General features: G+C 37.8%; 1 pseudogene; it reads right to left on the reverse strand.

Moving 5' to 3' along the window:
- Nucleotides 1-15,337: 15,337 nt before the first annotated feature.
- LOC140522750 (antigen peptide transporter 2-like) lies at nucleotides 15,338-17,991 on the reverse strand (annotated as a pseudogene).
- Nucleotides 17,992-19,703: the final 1,712 nt, after the last annotated feature.

Below are 19,703 nucleotides of genomic sequence, written 5' to 3' on the forward strand. Positions count from 1 at the left end.
GAGACACAGTAATGAGGGTCTAAGAGACAGTGTGAGCTACTGAAGAGGTCAGCATTAGCAATAGTATAACATTCATTCAGACCTCACTTCTAAACACGTACTTGTTATGATTTCCTTGGCAAATCACTTAACCTTTCAGTTCCCTAGGAAACTTTCTAAATCTTTACAGATTCTCTATGTAAACAGAGGGAGCATTCTTATATTAAAATCACAGGTTTGAGTAATGATAACAATAATAACTTCTGTAATAATGTAACATTTGAGGAAATAAGAACTATGGGGAGAATTAAGAAGCAATATGTAGAAAACATTTGGATTAATTTCTTATACCATATACCTTTATAAACTCCAGTCAATCAGTAAAAAAAGAAGAAAAATAGATGACTTTCACAACTATGTCTAAAAAGGAGAAATCATAACCAAACAGAGGTGACCTTAAAAGATAGTGTAAAATTTGTAAGAGTTTGCATGGCCAAAAAAAATTTTGCTACAAAACGAAATAGAAGGTAATGAATAGAGGATAAATTGATTGTCACATATATGATAGAAGTTGCATATTCAAGATATATAAGGAATTTTCTCGCAAATTACATATATATGTCTTATATATCCAATATATAAAGAGAATTGTCTTAGTCTTACACCAAATATGTATATTTGGTATGTGGCCAAGATATGTAACAATTTTCATAGATGAAATTAAATCTATCAACAGCCAAATGAAGGAAGTGCATGTCAAAACAATGAGTGTCAAAGTATTAGAAAAGAACAGTCAATATTGGAAATAATCAATATGTGTGTTAACAGGATTTTGCTGAGCCACATTCTAATTTCAGAATACTTGGAGCCACACAAAGCACAACTAGAGACAGGAGTGCCATTACTCAAGTAGTGGTTTAATTAATCTTTTTCTTTATTTTTCCATAGGAACAACAATATTGTTTTGGAGTTGTTTTACATCATTGCATTGATGAGAACACTTAAGTCTATCAAAGCTGCTCATTAGGCAGGATTGCTTTTACTGTGAACTATGTTCTCCTGGTTCTGCTCACTTCAGTCAGCATCAGTTCATGTAACTGTTTCCAGTTCTTTCTGAAATCCACCAGCTCATCATTTCCAATAGAACAATAGTATTCCATAGCATTCATATACCACATCTTGTTCAGTCATTTCCCAATTGATGGGCAGCCGTTCAATTTCCATTTATTTGCCACCACAAGAAGAGCTGCTAGAAGTATTTTTATACATGTGAGTCCTTTTTCCATTTTTATGATCTTTTAATGATACAGACTTAGTAGTGTTATTGTTTGTTTTGCACAGATTTAGCCCTTTGGATACACTTCCAAATTTTTCTCCAGAACCATTGAATCAGTTCACAACTCGACCAGCAATGTATCAGTGTTCCAATTTTCCCACATCTTCTGCAGCATTCATCATTTTCTTGTTTTGTCATGTTAGCAAATCTGAGAGTTGTGAGGTGATACCTCAAAGTTGTTCCAGTGTCCATCTCTCTAATCAGTAGTGATTTAGATTATTATTATATGAATATAGATAACTTTAATTTCTTCATCTGAGATATGTTCATATCCTTTGATCATTTTTCAGTTATGGTATGCCTCCTTTTCTTATAAATTTAGCTCATTTCTCTATATATTTTAGAGATTGAGGACAGGAGATATAATAATTGTTTCCCAACTTTTTGCCTCCCATTTCACCTTCATTACATTGGTTTTGTTTGTACAAAAACGTTTTAATGTAATGTTATCAAAATTATCCACTTTGTGTTTCATAATGTTCCCTATCACTTTTTTCATTATAATTTCTTCTGTTCTCCAAAGAACTAACAGGTAAAAGAATCCTTGCTCTCCTAATTTGCTTAGAGTATCACCCTTTATGTTTAAATCATGTACCCATTTTGACCTTATCTTGGTATAGGGTATAAGATGTTGGTCTATGCCTAGTTTCTGCCATATTATTTTTGAGTTTTTCCGGCAGTTTTTGTCAAATAGTGATTTCTTATCCCAGAAACTGCAGTCTTTGGGTTTATCAAACAGTAGATTACTGCAGTCATTGAATACTATGTCTTGTGTACCTACTCTATTCTACTGATCCACTACTCTATTTCTGAGCCAATACTAAGCAGCTTTGATGATTGCTGCTTTATAATACAGTTTTAGATCTGGGCTACATTTCTTGAATTTTTTTTTCATTAATCCCTTTTATATTCTGGACCTTTTCTTCTTCCAGATGAATTTTGCTATTTTTTTAGCTCTACAAAAGAATTTTTTGGTGTTTGATTGGTATGGCACCAAATAACTAAATTAATTTAGGTAGAGTTGTCATTTTAATTTTTCCCCAAATTTATTAATTTACATTTTTTTTATTTTCAACAATCACTTCCATAAGTTTTTAATTTTCTCCCCTTTCTCTCTTCTCCCTCCCCAAGAGAGCATGTAATCTTATATGGGCTCTACAAATACATTTTTATTAAACACATTTTCACATTAGTCATGCTGCATAGAAGAATTAAAATGAACAGGAGAAAACATGAAAAAACTAAACAAAGCGTAACAATAGAGAAAATAGTCTACTTCATTCTGCATTCTGATTTCATAGTTCTTTCTTTGGATGTGGATGGTATTTTGCATCATGAGTCCTTTGGAAATGTTTTAGATTCTGGTATTGCTGTGAAGGGTTAAGTCTATCAAAAACAGTACTCAAACACTGTGGCTGTTACTGTGTATAATGTTTTCCTGGTTCTGCTCATTTTACTCAGCATCAGTTGATATAAGTCCTTCCAGGTTTTACTGAAGTCTGCCTGTTTTTCATTTCTAGTAGCACAAAAAATATTCCATTACATTCATATACCACAACTTGTTCAGCCATTCCCCAACTGATGGACATCCCCTTGATTTCCAGTTTTGGGCCACCACAAAAAAGAGCTATAAATATTTTTGTACATATGGGTTCATTTCCCATTTTTATGATCTCTTGGAGAGACCGCCTTAGAAGCATTATGCACATATTTATAGACTTTTGGGCATAGTTCAAAACTGCTCTCCAGAATGATTGGATTAGCTAGCAGCCCCACCAACAGTGTATTAGTGTTGCAACTCTCCCACATTTTCTCCAACATTAAGCATTTTCCTGTTCTGTAACGTAAGCCAATCTGGGAGCTATGATGTGGTACCGCAGAGTTGTTTTGATTTTCATCTTTCTAATCAATAGTGATTTAGAGCATTTTTTATGTGACTATAGAGAGCTTTAATTTCTTCTTCTGAAAATCACCTGTTCAAAGTTCTCATTTTTATTACATAAACTAAGCCTATGCATGAGCAATGGATATTTTTTCAATTATTTAGATCTGACTTGATTCATGTAAAAAGTGTTTTGTAATTGTGTTCATATAGTTTCTTGGTTTGTCATGGAAGGTAGACTGCCAAATATTTTATATTATCCACAATTACTTTAAATTGAATTTCCCTTTCTATACCTTGCTGCTGGGCTTTGTTAGAGACATATAGAAGTGCTGATGATTTATGTGGGTTTATTTCATATACTGCAACTTTGTTAACATTGTTAATTATTTCAAGTAGTTTTTTTTTTACTTGATTCTCTTTATCTAAGTAGATCATCATATTTGTAAAGAGTGATAGCTTTCTTTCTTCGTTGCCTATTCTAATTCTTTCAATTTATTTTTTTTATCTTATGGTCAAATCTAACATTTCTGGAACAAGATTAAATAACAGTAGTGATAATGGACATCTTTGTTTGGCTTCTGATCTTTTTGGAAATGCTTCTAACTTATCTCCATTACATATAATGCAAGCTGATGGTTTAGATAGATGCTGCTTATCATTTTAAGGAAAACTCCATTGATTGCTATGCTCTCTGGTACTACTGTATTTTGTAAAAAGCTTTTTATACATCTATTAGGATCACGATACAATTTTTGTTAATTTTGTTATTGATATGGTCAATTATGCTGATATTTTATTTAAAATTTTTGCATCCATATTCATTAGGGAAATTGGTCTATAATTTTCTTTCTCTGTTTTGATTCTACCTGGCTTATGTATCAGCACCATATTTGTATCATAAAAAGAATTTGGAAGAATTCCTTTGCCTTATTTCCAAATAGTTTACATAGGATTGGAATTAATTTTTCTTTAAATGTTTGATAGAATTTCCTTGTAAATCCATCTGGCCTTGGAGATTTTTTTCTTAGGGAGTCCATTAATGGCTTCTTCAATTTCTTTTGTTTCTGAAATGAGATTATTTAAATTTTTTCTTTCCTCTTCTGTTAACTGACAATTTATATTTTTGTGAATATTCATCCACTTCACTTAGATTGTTATATTTATTGGCATACAGTTAGACAAAATAGTTCCTAATTATTGTTGTAATGTTCTCTTCATTGGTGGTTGATTCACCTTTTTCATTTTTCATACAGGTAATTTGGTTTTCCTCTTTCTTTTAATCAAATTAACTAAAGATTTATCAATTTTTTTCACAAAGTCAGATCTTAGTTTTATTTATTAGTTTGATCGTTTTCTTAATTTCAGTTTTATTAATCTCTTCTTTGATTTTCAGAATTTCTAATTTTGCATTTAATTGTTGTTTATTTTTAATTTGTTCTCTTTATGTTTTTTTTAATTGCATACCCAATACATTAATCACTCTTTCTCTATTTTATTCATGTAAGCAATAAAGATATAAAATTTTCCCTAAGAATTGCTTTGGCTACATTCCATAAGTTTAATATGTTATCTCATTATTGTCATTTTCTTGGATGAAAATATTGTTTCTATGATTTGTTGTTTCACCCACTCATTCTTTAGGATCATATTAAATAGTTTCCAATTCATTTTAGTCTGTCTTTCCATGGCCCTTTATTACATGTAATTTTTATTGTATCATGATCTGAAAAGGATGCATTTAATATTTCTGTCTTTCTGCATTGGATTGTGAGGTTTTTATGCCCTAGTACGTGTTCCGTTGTACAGTTTTTGTCTAGCTTCCATAAACTGAGAAAAAGGTGTATTCCTTTCTGTCCCCTTCAGTTTTCTCCAGAGATCTACCATATCTAATTTTTAAAAAATTATATTTATCTTCTTAACTTCTTTCTTGTTTATTTTGTGGTTAAATTGATCTAGTTCTGAGAGGGGAAGGTTGGAGTCTCCCACTAGTATAGTTTTGCTGTCTATTTCTTCCTGTAATTCACTTAACTTCTCCTCCAAGACTCTGGATGCTATACCACTTGGTGCATGTGTTTAGTATTGATATTACTTCATTGTCTATGGTACCTTTTAACCAGATGTAATTTTCTTCCTTATCTCTTTTAATTAGATCTATTCTTTACTTTCACTTTGTCTACAGTCAGAATTGATATCCCTGCTTTTTTTTTTTTTACTTCAGCTGAAGCATAATATATTCTGCTCCAATCTTTTACTTTTATTCTCTGTGTATCTTTCTACTTCAAATGTCTTTCTTGTAAACAACTTATTGGAAGATTCTGGTTTTTAATCCATTCTGCTATCTGCTTCTGTTTTATGAGAAAGTTCCTCCCATTCACATTCACAGTTATGGTTACTGTCTCTTTCTCTCCATCCTATTACCACCCCCACCCCACCCCCCATTTTATGCTTTTCTCTCTCCTTTGATCCTTTCCCTTCTCAATAGTGTTTTGCTTCTAACCATGACCTCCCTCAATCTGACTTCCCTTCTATCATCCCCTCCCAGTTCTTTCCCTTACTACTTCCTACAGGGTAAGGTAGATTTCTACACCCAACTGAGTGTGTATGTTATTCTGTATTTGAGACAAATCTGATGAAAGTAACTTCAAACAATGTTCACTTCTATCCTTTCCTTCCCTTTACTGTAATAGGTCTCTGCATCTATTCATGTGATGTAATTTACCCTTTTGTACTCCCTCCTTACCTCTTCTCCTAGTATAATCCTTTTATTGACCTCTCAAATTTTCTTATTGTCATATAAAAGTCAATGTAAACTCACACCCTTTTAAATGTTGCAATTAAAACCATCCTCAAGAGATACAAGTATTGTCTTCCCATATAGGGATGCAAACAGTTAAACTTTATTGGATAATATATTTTTATTTCCTTCTTGTTTTTTCTTTGTTTCTCTTGAGTGTTGTATTTGAAGAATTTGAAAATGACATTTTCTATTTAAACCTGATTTTGTCATCAGGAAAATTTGAAATCCCCTGTTCCACTGAATGTCCTTCTCCTCTCCTGAAAGACTATCCTTAATTTTACTGGGTAGTTTATCCTTGGCTGTAATCCGAGCTACTTTGCCTTACAGAATATTATATTCCAAGTCCTCTGATCTATTAATGTAGAACCTGCTATGTCCTTTGCAAATCTGACTGTGGTTCCACAGTTTTTTATTTAAATTGTTTTTTTCTGGTTGCTTGAAGTATTTTCTCCTTAAATTGATGATTCTGGAGTGTGACTACAATATTCCTTGGAGTTTTCATTTTGGGATCCCTTTCAGGAAGTGATTGGTGGATTCTTTCAATGACTATTTTACCTCTGATTATACGACCTCAGGGAAGTTTGCCTTGAAAATTTCTTAAAAGATGTTTTCCAGACTCTTTTCTTGGATCATTGATGTCAGGTAGACCAGTAATTCTTTTTTTTTCATGTAATAAGTAATTTTCTCCAGTTACATATAAAAGTAATTTTAAACCAATAATTCTTAAGTTGTCTCTCCTAGATCTATTTGTTTGACTGATATTAAAACATGGATGCATTGGCTTCCACTTGCACAATTCTAATTATAAAGGAATGATTTTCTTCAGTTAACTTTTGTACCTCCTTTTCCCTTTGCTCAATTCTACTTTTTTTTTTTACATTTTTATTCATTCATTCATTCATTCATTCATTCATTTATTTTTAGCACAGTTTATAACAGATAAAGCAATTCAGACTTTTGGTCGGGTGATACATCTATTTTAAAGCATTTACAATATGGACCACAAAAGACTTTTTTTTTTAAACATAAACCAACTGAGACAGATAATATTTATGTTGCTAACTTCACAAGCTCTTGACCTAATTGTCTCCACAGTATTACTAAGAATTAAAGGACCCTAACTTAATGTAGTTGGTCTAAAGTTCTATGCCTAATAGCTTAATTTTAGACAACCTCGGATGTTTCCCTATCCATAATCTGTAATTGAATAGATCTAGTATTAAGCTTATAAACCTTTTGACTATAGGAAATTGCCATCCATAGTAAGGACATTGAAGGGATACAATATCTCCCCCACTTCATGTCAATTCCAGGCAGGATTAGATTATCCACTTGCATTCAGTCAGGCTTGAAGTCCACCAGGTGTCAGTGGGGAAACTGAGTCAGGAGAATCCCACCTCAGCCCATGCTGAACAGTCGCTCTCCCACCCTTCCCTTGAGATCACCTATGCAGTTCATACCAGCATCTCATCAGCTTACTGCCATCATGTATTGGAGGCTCAGATCGCCTTTCTTGCTACCCATACCTGGAGTTACACTCAGAAGAACATTTACTTAATAGTCCCATAGTATCTAAAAATGGCAAGTTTCAATCACCAGGTTTCAAATATGATTATAGTTTCACTTTGGCTAAGAAACATCTTTTGAGGCAAGTCTTAAGTGGCTTACATATCTTTCTATACATGTTCTAGTTCCCGGTTAAATGGCAATCATAAAATCAAATTTACCATTAAAAACTTGACTTTTCCATCAATGCCAAATTTTACCCAAAGTTATCTTCCTCTAGGAAATTTAGACTGAAATTCTTTGCTCCAAATTAAAGATGTCATTGATTTATTCTCAGTAATTAATTCAGTCTATTGTTTCAGTACTAATTGCTTTTACCTCACTATGTAACGTGTCCAATTTTTCTCTCCATCACTCCTCTCCCCTCGTTTCCTAATACCTTGCATTCTGATTACTCTTCCCCTCAATGTATCCTCCCTTCCAACACACCCCACCCCTCTCCTATGCCCATCTTCTCTCTTTTCTTACAGGGCAAGATGAATTTCCATACCCCTATCCCTGTAGTTCTTGTTTCCTGATTACATTCAATAAAAATTCTCAACATTCGTTTCTAATACTTTGAATTCCAACTTCTCTCCCTCCTCCCCTTCCTCCCCAGCCGCACTGAGAAGGGAAACAATTCAATACAGACTAAATTTCTCTTGTTTTGCGAAAGACTTCCATAGTAATCATGTTGTGTAATACTAATTATAATGCCCTCTGACCTACCCTATCCCCCCTTATTTTTCCCCCACAATTGACCTTCTCCCTTCTTGAAAGTGTTTATTTCTAGTGATTCCCTTCTCCCATTTGCCCTCCGTTCTAACATTCCCTTACCCCACTTGTTGCCTCCTCTCTTACTTTCCTGTGGTGCATATAAATTTTCATATCAAATTTAGTGAGCATGTTATTCCCTCCTTCAGCCACATATGGGGAGAGTAGCTCCCCCCCCATCTCCCTTATCTCCTCCATTGAATAAGATTTTTCTAATCTCTTTTATGGGTTATAGCCTACCCCATTCCATTACTCCCTTTCTCTTCCCAGTATTTTCCTCCTTCACCCCTTAATTTTTATTTTATTTTAGTGTGTGTGTGTGTGTGTGTGTGTGTGTGTGTGGATATCATCTCTTCTGATATAACTCACCCTATACTCTCTATCTATCTATGTGTATGTGTGTGTGTATGTATGTACAATCTCTCCAACTACCCAAATACTGAGAAAAGATTCAAGAGTTAAAAATATTTTCTTTCCATTTAGTAATGCAAACAGTTCAGCTTTAGAGAGTCTTTTATGATTCTTCTTTTCTGTTTACCTTTTTATGCTTCTCTTGGTTCTTGTCTTGGAAAGTCAAATTTTTAAATACAGATCTGGTCTTTTCCTCAGCATAAAATCTTGAAACTTGTCTATATCACTGAATGACCATTTTTTCCCTTGAAGTATTATATTCAGATTTGTTGGGCAGGTGATTCTTAGCTTCAATCCCAGTTACTTTGACTTCTGAAATATCCCACTCCAAGCCCTTTGATCAGTTAATGTTGAAGCTGCCAGATCCTGTGTTATCCTGATTGTATTTCCACAGTACTCAAATTGTTTCTTTCTAGCTGCTTGCAGTATTTTCTCCTTGACCTGAGAACTCTGAAATTTAGCCACAATATTCCTAGGAGTTTCCCTGTTTGAGTTTCTTTCAGGAGGTGAATGATGAATTCTTTCAATATCCATTCTGCCCTCTGATTATATAACATCAGGGCAGTTTTCCTTGATAATTTCATGGAAGATAATGTCTAGCCTCTTTTTTTATCATGGCTTTCTGGTAGTCCCATAATTTTTAAATTGTTTCTCCTGGATCTGTTTTTCCAGGTTAGTTGTTTTTGCAATGAGTTGTTTCATCTTATCTTCTATTTTTTCAAATTTTTGGTTTTGTTTACCAACTTCTTGGTTTAACTCATAGTCATTCGTTTTCCTGGACTCAATTCTTTCTTTCAATGAATTATTTTGTTCATTGAGCTTTTGAACTTTCTCCTCCATTTGGCTAATTCTGCTTTTTAAAACCTCCTTCTCCTCATTGGCTTTTTGGACCTCTTTTTCCAACTGAGTTAGTCTCTTTTTAAAGCTGTTATTTTCCTCAGCATTTTTTTTGGTTCTCTTTTGGTAAGCTGCTAACTTGTTTTTTAAAGTCTTCTATTGCCTGAGCCAAGTTTGAGTCCCCTTTGGAGGCAGAGGTCTTGATTCCTCTGACAGTATGCCTTGTTCTTCCTCATCTGAAAGGATGGGCGGAGACACCTGTTCCCCAAGAAAGTAACCTTCAATGGTCTAATTTTTTTTCCCTTTTCTGGGCATTTTCCCAGCCAGTTACTTGACTTCTGAGTTTCCTCTCCACAACCACCTTGCCTCCAGTTCCACCTAGCCAGTGCTTGGGGGCTGAGATTCAAATGCTGCTCCCAAGCCTAAGGGGTTATCAGAGGGGGTGAGGCTGCTATTCAGTGTGAGATTAAGTTCAGCTGCTCTGGTGGGGACAGGGCCACCACATGGGGCTTGGTTCCCTCAGGGGCTTTATGAGGAGACCTTCAACAATGGGCCACTGCCTGCTTTGGGAGCCCCTCTCTGCTTTTGCCTCCGCTGCTGCCTCCCAAAGAGACTTGAGTTATGGGGACACCCTACTCCCCTCTCAGTCAGCCGAAAAGACTCTCTCACGGGCTTTTGGCGCCTGTGGGTTGAGGGATTTGCACTGCTGCTGGAGATTTTGCCCCTGAAGCTTGCTCAGATCTGCTCCTCTTGGTGCTGCATGGTCAAGGCAGGGCTGGGCTCTGCTCTGCATCCAGTGCACAACAGACCTTTCCCATTAGTTTTTCAGATCTCTATGGAACAGAAATCTCCTCCAGTCTGTTGTTCTGTGGCTTCTGCTTATCTAGAATTTGCTGAGAGTTCTTCTTTACAGATATTTTATGGGCTGTGGGGTAAGAGCTAAGCTTCTGTGTATCTTTCTACTCCACCATCTTGGCTCCTTCCAATTTTACTTTTTAAGAAGTTGTTTTCTTCAGTGGATTTTTCACACCAATTTGATCAATTGTATCTTTTAAGGAGTATTTTGTTCAGTCAATTGTTGTACTTCCTTTTACAAGCTGTTGACTCTGTCTTGGACACCTCTCATTTCTTCTAGCAATTTTTCTTCTACATCTCTCATTTGATTTTTGAAATCCTTCTTAAGTTCTTCTAAGAATGCTTTTTGGGCTTGGGACCAATCCATATTCCCCTTTGAGGTTTCACTTGTAGGTATATTGATTATGTTGTCTCTTCTGAGTTTGTGATTTGATCTTCCCTGTGCCCACATAAAGAATCTATGGTGAATGTTCATTTCTGCTTTTTTTTTTCCTCATCTTGTTTGGCTATTTTAAAGTTGAACTCTCCTGATGGAGCACAAGGGGTACCTGCTGAGGCAAAGGATACCTCTTCCACACACCCCAGCAACCTATCTCCCATATTGGAAACACCCTTCCTACATCTATCCCTACTGTCTCCTTCCCCAATATTTATCCCCATCCTGTCTCCCAAGCCTTCTCTAGCAGGCCACCAGCACCAGTCTATGTCTCTCTCTTAAGCTGTGCTCCTACCCACATGTACCTGATGTCAGGTACTGTAGACCTTGTTAGCAGCTGTTGAGATGAGCACTTCACACAGAGAGAGGGGGGTGAGTTGAGGAGAGATTGAATATGAAGCCATAAAGGCCTAAACCAGGTTCTTAAGGAACACATTGTCATTCAAAGGGAGCTAGTGGCTCATCAAGTTGGTGTCTGAAGATAGGCATGAGATTAACTCCCCTGGAGAAGAAAGACTGAGGTTCTGCTCCTAAGTGGGGCAGACAGACCCAGAAACCACAGTTAGGGCAGCTTGCCCTCAGGGTTATCAAAACTCAAAAAATGGCCTCTATGCCCCTGCATCCTCCCCTTGACTTGAAGGAGAAAGATGAGCTCACCACAACCCACTGACAGTGACCCAGCTCAATGCATATTCAAGTATGGAGTGAGAAGGAGTAGGGCATGAAAGGGATGCTGAGGTGTTAGGAAAGGCCAGAGGAACCAAAGATCCAGGCTCTGAACTCTACCTGTCTAAAAGAAGCTGAGATTCTGGTGTAGCAGAGAGGAAAAGAACATCTGCTGAATATGCAGGTTGATTCAGGAGTTGATGAAGTTGAAGAGACCTCCTCAGCAGCCAGCAGATAATGAGCAGGGGGGATAAAAAAGACAAAAGCATGAGGAGGAATGCAGGTGGGAAAGAGTGAGCCTGTGGAGTCATGGGAAGAGGGAGGGAAGACGAGGAATAGGGGAGAAAGTCAGTGAAGAAGAAGTGATGCAGGTGAGGGAGAAAAATATGAGGACCCAGGACTGGGAAAGAGAGTGGAAATGGCACCAGAAAGAATAGGTGGCAGAATGGATGGATGTAGATGGAGGAGAAACATGACAGGAGAAATCTAGGTGTAAGAAGGAGGGCAGTAGAATTCAATTCCACAGACATTCTGAGAACCTATTTTGCGCTCAGCTCTCCATTGCAGGCTATTAAGGATGTCAGAGAAGGAAAGGCATATTGTGATGAGGTAGCACCATCAGAAAAGGAATAGGGAATCTGCTTCTTCCCTAACTTCTCTGATTATCTTGTGTAGATCTTAACTCACTGCTGCAATTTTTCTGGTTCTTTTTGATTTCTAGATATGGTTGATTCACTGCCAGCATGTCCTTAAGGATTCTTCTCTATCTTCAAAAGGGAAACAAGGGGCAGAGCCAAGATGGTGGAGTAGAAACACACAAATACGCTAGCTCCAAACCCACAGCCCATGAAATATCTGTAGTAAAGAGCCGCCAATAAATTCGGGAGCAGGAGAAGCCACATAATAGTGGAGCGGATAAGATTTCTGCTCCAGAGGGACCTGCAAACCTCTTGCAAAAGGTCCGTCACACTGCGGACGCTGAGCCCAGCCCAGCCCTGCACCGGCCCAGCACCGAGAGGAACAGATCCGAGCGGACTTCAGGGATGGGATCTCCAGCGGCCATCCCTCCACCCACAGGTGACGGGGGTTGGTGAGAAGGTCTCTTTGGTGGGTCAAGAGGGGAGTGGGGTGCCCCCATACTCAGGCCCCCTCGGAAGGCAACAGCGGAGGCCCCTGAGGGAACTGAGCCCTTGAGGTGGCCCTGCCCCCACCTGAGCACCTGAACTTAATCTCACACTGAATAGCAGCCCTGCCCCCACCCAAAGCACTGAGGCTGGGAAGCAGCATTTGATACTCAGACCCCAAGCGCGGGCTGGGACGATCCGGAGGCGAGGTGGGTGTGAGGAGAATATTCAGAGCTCAAGTCACTGGGTGGGAAAATGCCCAGAAAAGGGAAAAAAACCAAGACTATTGAGGGTTACTTTCTTGGTGAGCAGGTTTCTACTCCCCTCCCTTCTGATGAGGAAGAGCAGTGCTCACCATCAGGGGAAGACACAGAAGTCAGTGCTTCTACATCCCAGCCCACTCAATGGGATCAGTTCTGGGAAAAGGTCTTAAAGAGCCCAAACAATTTTCAAAATCATAATAGACAGGTGGAGGAAAAACTGGGAAGAGTAATAAAAGACTTACAAGCAAAGTATGAACAACAAATCAGCACCCTGCTAAAGGAGACCCAAAAAAATGTGGAAGAAAATCACACCCTGAAAAATAGGCTAACTGAATTGGCAAAGGAGGTTCAAGAAGCCAATGAGGAGAAGAATGCTTTCAAAAGCAGAATTGGCCAAATGGAAAAGGAGATTCAAAAGCTCCTGAAGAAAATAGTTCTTTCAAAATTAGAATGGAGCAGATGGAGGCTAATGATTTTATGAGAAACCAAGAAATCACAAAACAAAACCAAAAGAATGAAAAAATGGAAGATAATGTGAAATATCTCATTGGAAAAACAACTGACCTGGAAAATAGATCCAGGAGAGACAATTTAAAAATTTTGGGCCTACCTGAAAGCCATGATCAAAAAAAGAGCCTAGACATCATCATTCATGAAATTATCAAGGAAAACTGCCCTGATACTCTAGAACCAGAAGGCAAAATAAATATTGAAAGAATCCACCGATCACCACCTGAAAAAGATCCAAAAAGAGAAACTCCTAGGAATATTGTGGCCAAATTCCAGAATTCCCAGGTCAAGGAGAAATATTGCAAGCAGCAAGAAAGAAACAATTCAAGTATTCTGGAAATACAATCAGGATAACACAAGATCTAGCAGCTTCTACATTAAGGGATTGAACGGCATGGAATAGGATATTCCAGAAGTCAAAGGAATTAGGACTAAAACCAAGAATCACCTACCCAGCAAAACTGAGTATAATACTTCAGGGGAAAAAAATGGTCTTTCAGTGAAATAGAGGACTTTCAAGCATTCTTGACGGAAAGACCAGAGATGAAAAGAAAATTTGACTTTCAAAGACAAGAATGAAGAGAAGCATGAAAAGGTAAACAGCAAAGAGAAGTCATAAGGGACTTATAAAAGTTGAACTGTTTACATCCCTACATGGAAAGACAATATTAATAACTCTTGAAACTATTCATATCTGGGTACTTGGTGGGATTACACACACACACACATGCACGCGCACACACTCATAGAGACAGAGTGCGCAGAGTGAATTGAATAGGATGGGATCATATCTTAAAAAAAAAAAATGAAATCAAGCAGTGAGAGAGAAATATATGGGAGGAGAAAGGGAGAAATGGAATGGGGCAAATTATCTCTCATAAAAGAGGCAAGCAAAAGATTTTTTTTTAGTTTGGGGAAAAAGAGGGGAGGTGAGAGAAAAACATGAAGCTTACTCTCATCACATTCCACTAAAGGAAGGAATAAAATGCACACTCATTTTGGTATGAAAACCTATCTTACAATACAGGAAGGTGGGGGACAAGGGGATAAACAGGGTGGGGGGGACGATGGAAGGGAGGGCATGGGGAGGAGGGTACAATTTGAGGTTGACACTCACAGGGAGGGACAGGATCAAAAGAGAGAATAGAAGTAATTGGAAGCAGGATAGGATGGAGGGAAATATAGTTAGTCTTATACAACACGACTATTATGGAAGTCATTTGCAAAACTACACAGATTTGGCCGATATTGAATTGCTTGCCCTCCAAAGGGAGGGGGAGGGGAGGGAGGGAGGAAAAAAAGTTGCAACTCAAAGTTTTAGGAATAACTGTCAAGTACTGTTCTTGCCGCTAAGAAATAAGAAATACAGGTAAAGGGGTATAGAAAGTTATTTGGCCCAACAGGACAGAGGAGAAGATGGAGACAAGGGCAGAGAGGAATGATGGAGAAGAGAGCGGAGTGGAGATGGGGGCAATTAGAATGCTCAGTGTTTTGGGGTGGGGGGAGGGGACAAGGGGGGAGAAAATTTGGAGCCCAAAAATTCTGTGAAAATGAATGTTAAAAGTGAAATAAAAAAAGAAGGGAAACAAACCCCTTTTCATATTAATTCAGCAAAGATAAGGAAAACTTTCACAGGAAGTAATGACAATAAAAACTAGTATTTCTATAACACTTACTTTGTGTCAGGAACTGTGTTAAGTACTTTAACAATATTATTCATGTGATTCTCAACACAATGCTAGGTGGGAGATGTTCCTATTGTCTCTATTTTACAGCTAAAGAAACAGAGCCAAACAAAAGTTAAGTGACTTGCCCAGGGTCCCACTGCTAATAAGTATATGAGGATGCAATTGAACTCAGATTTTCTGACTCTGGGCTCATTTTTCTGTTGACTGCACCACCTAACTGTCTCTCAGTCTTTACTTAAACGCTAAAAAAAAAAAAAAAAAAAAGAACTAAATTCCAAAAAAAAATGAAAGAAAGCACAGAATGGGATGAGTTCTACAAAATGAAGCTCTTATGAACTAATCTCAATTCAAGTCCCACCAAGAAGCTAGTCTAGTTGATAGAGCTGTTGATAGAGGACATGCTTCTCCAACTGCTATTCTTTAACCTCAATCCTGTTTGAGAGATTGGAACCCTAAGCAGAGCCCACTTGTGCAGAGTGTAGGCTTTTTCCCCTCTTATGAGCAGGAACATACAAGTGACAGAATTAGACTATTTTCTAGCTAATGGATCAGCCTCTTATCAATATAGAAACTTCCACAAACCAAAAGCTACACACTTTCATGAATAATTCCCCATGAATAATGCCTATACCAAATAGGAACAGTTTCTGTGTCTTCTGAAAGGCAAAGAGTCATGCTATCACCAGAGAGAAGTTGTTCCTACCTTCAAAGACCTATCAATTTTTTTATGAACTTGACAAACAATTATGATACAGTACAAATCATATAAAAATATTACAAAGAATAATGGAATGGATGAGAAATGATGTAGGATTTAAGAGAAGAGGGTGGTCAGGATAGTCAGGAACCATTTTATAGAAAACATGACTAATATGGAAATATGTTTTCATTACTACACACTATATATAATTGATATCAAATTGTTCGACTTCTGATGGAGGGGAAGGCTTGGAAGGGAGAGAGAGAATTCAGAACTTAAAATTTCTTAAATGTAATTTGACAAATATTTAACGAAATAAAAATAAGTTGCTTTCTTTTAAAAAGAAATTGATTTGGTATATATTGAGTTGAGGATACACAGGGACATCCAATGGAGATGTCTAAATGGCATTTTAAGATGTAGACCTGGAAATCAAGTAAGGCATGAGGACTAGAAACATATCTTTGGAAATCATCAGAATAGTGGTAAATGTGAAACCATGTGAGGATAAATCAACCCAGAAAGTTCAGGATAAGAAAACATGGAGGTCTGAACATGAAAGTTGAACTTTAGGGAATTCCCACATTAAAAGATCTGGACATCATGCCCATAATAAAGGAAATAGTTTAGTCAGAAATGTAAAAGGAATACCAGTGTAGTGCAGTGAAAAAGAAGTTAAAGGAGGTGGGGATGATCAATCATGTCAAATACTACAGAAAGTAAAGCATTAAACTTTAGAAATTAACTTGGATTTGGAAATAGTGAATCATTAATGAACTTTGAGAATAGTGTTTCAGTAGAGTAATGTGAATAGAGACAGAATTCAAAGAATTAAGGAAAATAAGGAAATGGAGACAGTTGATGTAGGTCATCCTAGAAGATTAACAATAGAAAGTCAATAACTAGCAGGAAGCTTATAAACAAACATGAGTTTCTTTTGACTTGGGAAGGCCAGAGCATGTTTGGAAGTGGAGAAGGTGGAAAACAACTCACCAAGATGACGTAAAATAAGAATGGCAAAATGTTGGAGGGCCTGTGGGTAGCAAGCACACCTTGTAGGTGAGGCTATAAATTGGTCCAAGAGTTCTGAATCCTGAAAGTAAAGTAAATATACTATTCAAACCTTTTGACTCTGTGATCCTATGATTGAGCTTATACCCTAAGCAAATCAAGAATAGAAAGAATGGTCCAAAATATACCAAAATGATCATATCAACACTTGTGACAATAACAAGTAACTATAAATATGAGGATCAATTGGTTGGACAATGATTGAAAAACAAAGTTATATGAATATAATGGAAGATGATTGTGTGGTAAGAAATACAAGGGATTCTGAAAACCATGGGAAGATTTTTTTTGTAACCTGACACAAGATGAAATAAACAGAATCAAGAGAACACTATATACAATGACAGCCACAACATACATGAAAATGTCACTAAGGGAAATGAAACTGCATATCTAAAAATCCAGGAAGGTCCCTGAGAGCAGATAATGCACCACACCTCCCCTCTTCTGGTAGAAAAGGCAGGAGACTACTAGGACACAATAAGCTTCTTATTGTCTGACTCTAAATAAATACTTCTGAATGAGTAACATTAACATTACTGCAGGGAGTAACATCAAGGACCCTTTTCTATGTTCATTTAAATTCATGCTCTCCCACACACATTCCCACCTTGTCAGTTTACCTATAATTTCAGCAGGCAAGAAGAAGAAAGCAGCAAGAAGGGGAAGACAGGCCAGGGCAGTCTCAGCAGCCTCACACCATAGTTTTGATCTCCTGGAACTGCTCCTTCTCCTGTGCTGAGGGAGGGGCTTCTGAGAGACTCAGCACCTTCCATACAACCCAGCCCAGTCCCACTGTTCCATAAGCTACCAGCAGCCAGGCCCGTGGGGTTGAGGCTGGGAACATAGGTGGGGCCCTCAAGGTCCCTGGAACCATGGCCCTCAGGGACAGGAACAGGGGCTTGCACAAGCAAAATACAGGCCATAGTTCCCACACCTTCCCAAACACCCGCAATAAACATCCCACAGAATCCCCACCAGATAAGACCCTTCCAGTCAGAGGATAAGGAACCCTGGGGGGAATAAAATTTCCCAACAGCTTCTGCAACAACCAAAACAGGATCAAGTCAGTTAGGAGGAAGGGAGGCCAGGGCCTCAGGGCAGGGAAATGCATTTTGGGGCCTGTGAAAGAATGACAGATATTATTATACTATTTTATATTTTATATTATACTATATTATAATACTATTATTATTAATATAACATTATATAATTTGAATGTAACAATGGGCGATATTACTCTAAAAAGCAACATCTCCAATCAAGTCTAACATTTATCCCTTATCCAAGACTACTTCCCTCAGCAGGTTCCAGTCATAGCTTGATTTATGGACTTTTCTTCTTGTTTGGGGCCATAGGGACCACCCCTAGCATTTCTACAGATGTAGAAACTGGGGCTCACAGAAATGAAATGACTTGCCAAGAGTCACATGGAGAGTATGTGGCAGAGTCAGGGCTCAGGTCCGAGCTTCCCAGTGCCAGAACTCTTTCTGCTTCTGCAGAGCTCAGGGGTTGGTGTTGCTTCTTGGGAGGGAGGGATAGAGAATTCCCTTAACATTTGGTGAAGATGGAAAGGAGGGGGGGCACTTCTTTAAACCTCTAGATATGATTCTCTTCTTCACTTTCTCAATTCCTTACTTCACCAGGGTGCCCCAGCAAGGACTTGTCTACTAGCAGCACAAACTCTGGTGCTGCAGTTGGAGTAGAGCTTGACTCATGATCTGGATGCTGAGCAGCATCCTGGCATGTCTCCAGTATCTGCTCTGGATCCCTAGTCTCTTTTATCCATTTTCTTTCTGCTTCATTTACAAACTCAGTCTAGGGTTTCTCTTTTGCTCACCTGAGTCCCCAAAAAGGGATTCCCCGACCTGAGTTGTTCACAAGAGGGTGCCCAAAATCTTTAAGTCAAAAAATCAAAAATTCTTTTACTAAAAATCTAACCTTATATGTTGGTCTTGTCTGTCTTTCCTACCCCAGAAAGACTTTGATGTCAGCTACTGTGAAGTTTTAACCTCATGCTGTTAAATTATAATTATCAAGCTTAGCGCCCAAGAAGACATGAAAGACACCATTTGCTTTTTTGCAAAAGTGAACAACTGTGGCCATGAAACATTGTGTTTGTCCTTCATACTTGAAGAGGTCCATGACATCAAGACAATGAAATGACTTGCAGTCGACTTTGATTGGAGTGAGGGGCCGCTGTGCAATGTCACCAACCTCACTTACTTCTCCTGAGTCATCTGGGTCCAGTGACATGATATTCATCAGAATGACTGGAGATGGCCCAGGATACAATGTGAGACCCTGGCCCTCTCAGGCTTAGGTCTTATCACAATCTTAACCTTGAGAGAGATACACCCATTCAATGAATAGACTTCTTTAAGTTACTCAAAGGATGGTCCCTTTCATAAAAAAAAAAATAAAACTGGGAGGGGAATTAAATATTATCAGATTTGTTCAATTTGGTGATTAAATTTGTTTTTCCTTTTTTATTCTCTATTATCAAGGATGGCTTTCTGGGAAAGGGGAGGAGAAGGCATACAATGGGAAATGTACATGATATTAAAAAACAAATTATTTTTTCAAAAAAAAAATAGTGAATTGATGGGGAGTATCTAAAGGAGACCAAAAGGCTAGGGTATAGTCAAACCCAGAGAAACTGACACTGTGGGGTGAAAGACTGAGGTGTGAGAATACTACATAATTTAAGGAGTTCTGGAAAGGAGGTGAAAATAAGAAATGAGGGCATCACCCTTTGAATGGAGGTACAGAGAATATGGACTGGAACAGTGATGAATTGGGAGCACAGGGATAACACTGAATCCT

Source organism: Notamacropus eugenii, chromosome 2 (assembly GCF_028372415.1).
Source record: "Notamacropus eugenii isolate mMacEug1 chromosome 2, mMacEug1.pri_v2, whole genome shotgun sequence".
NCBI classification, from domain to species: Eukaryota; Metazoa; Chordata; class Mammalia; order Diprotodontia; family Macropodidae; genus Notamacropus; species Notamacropus eugenii.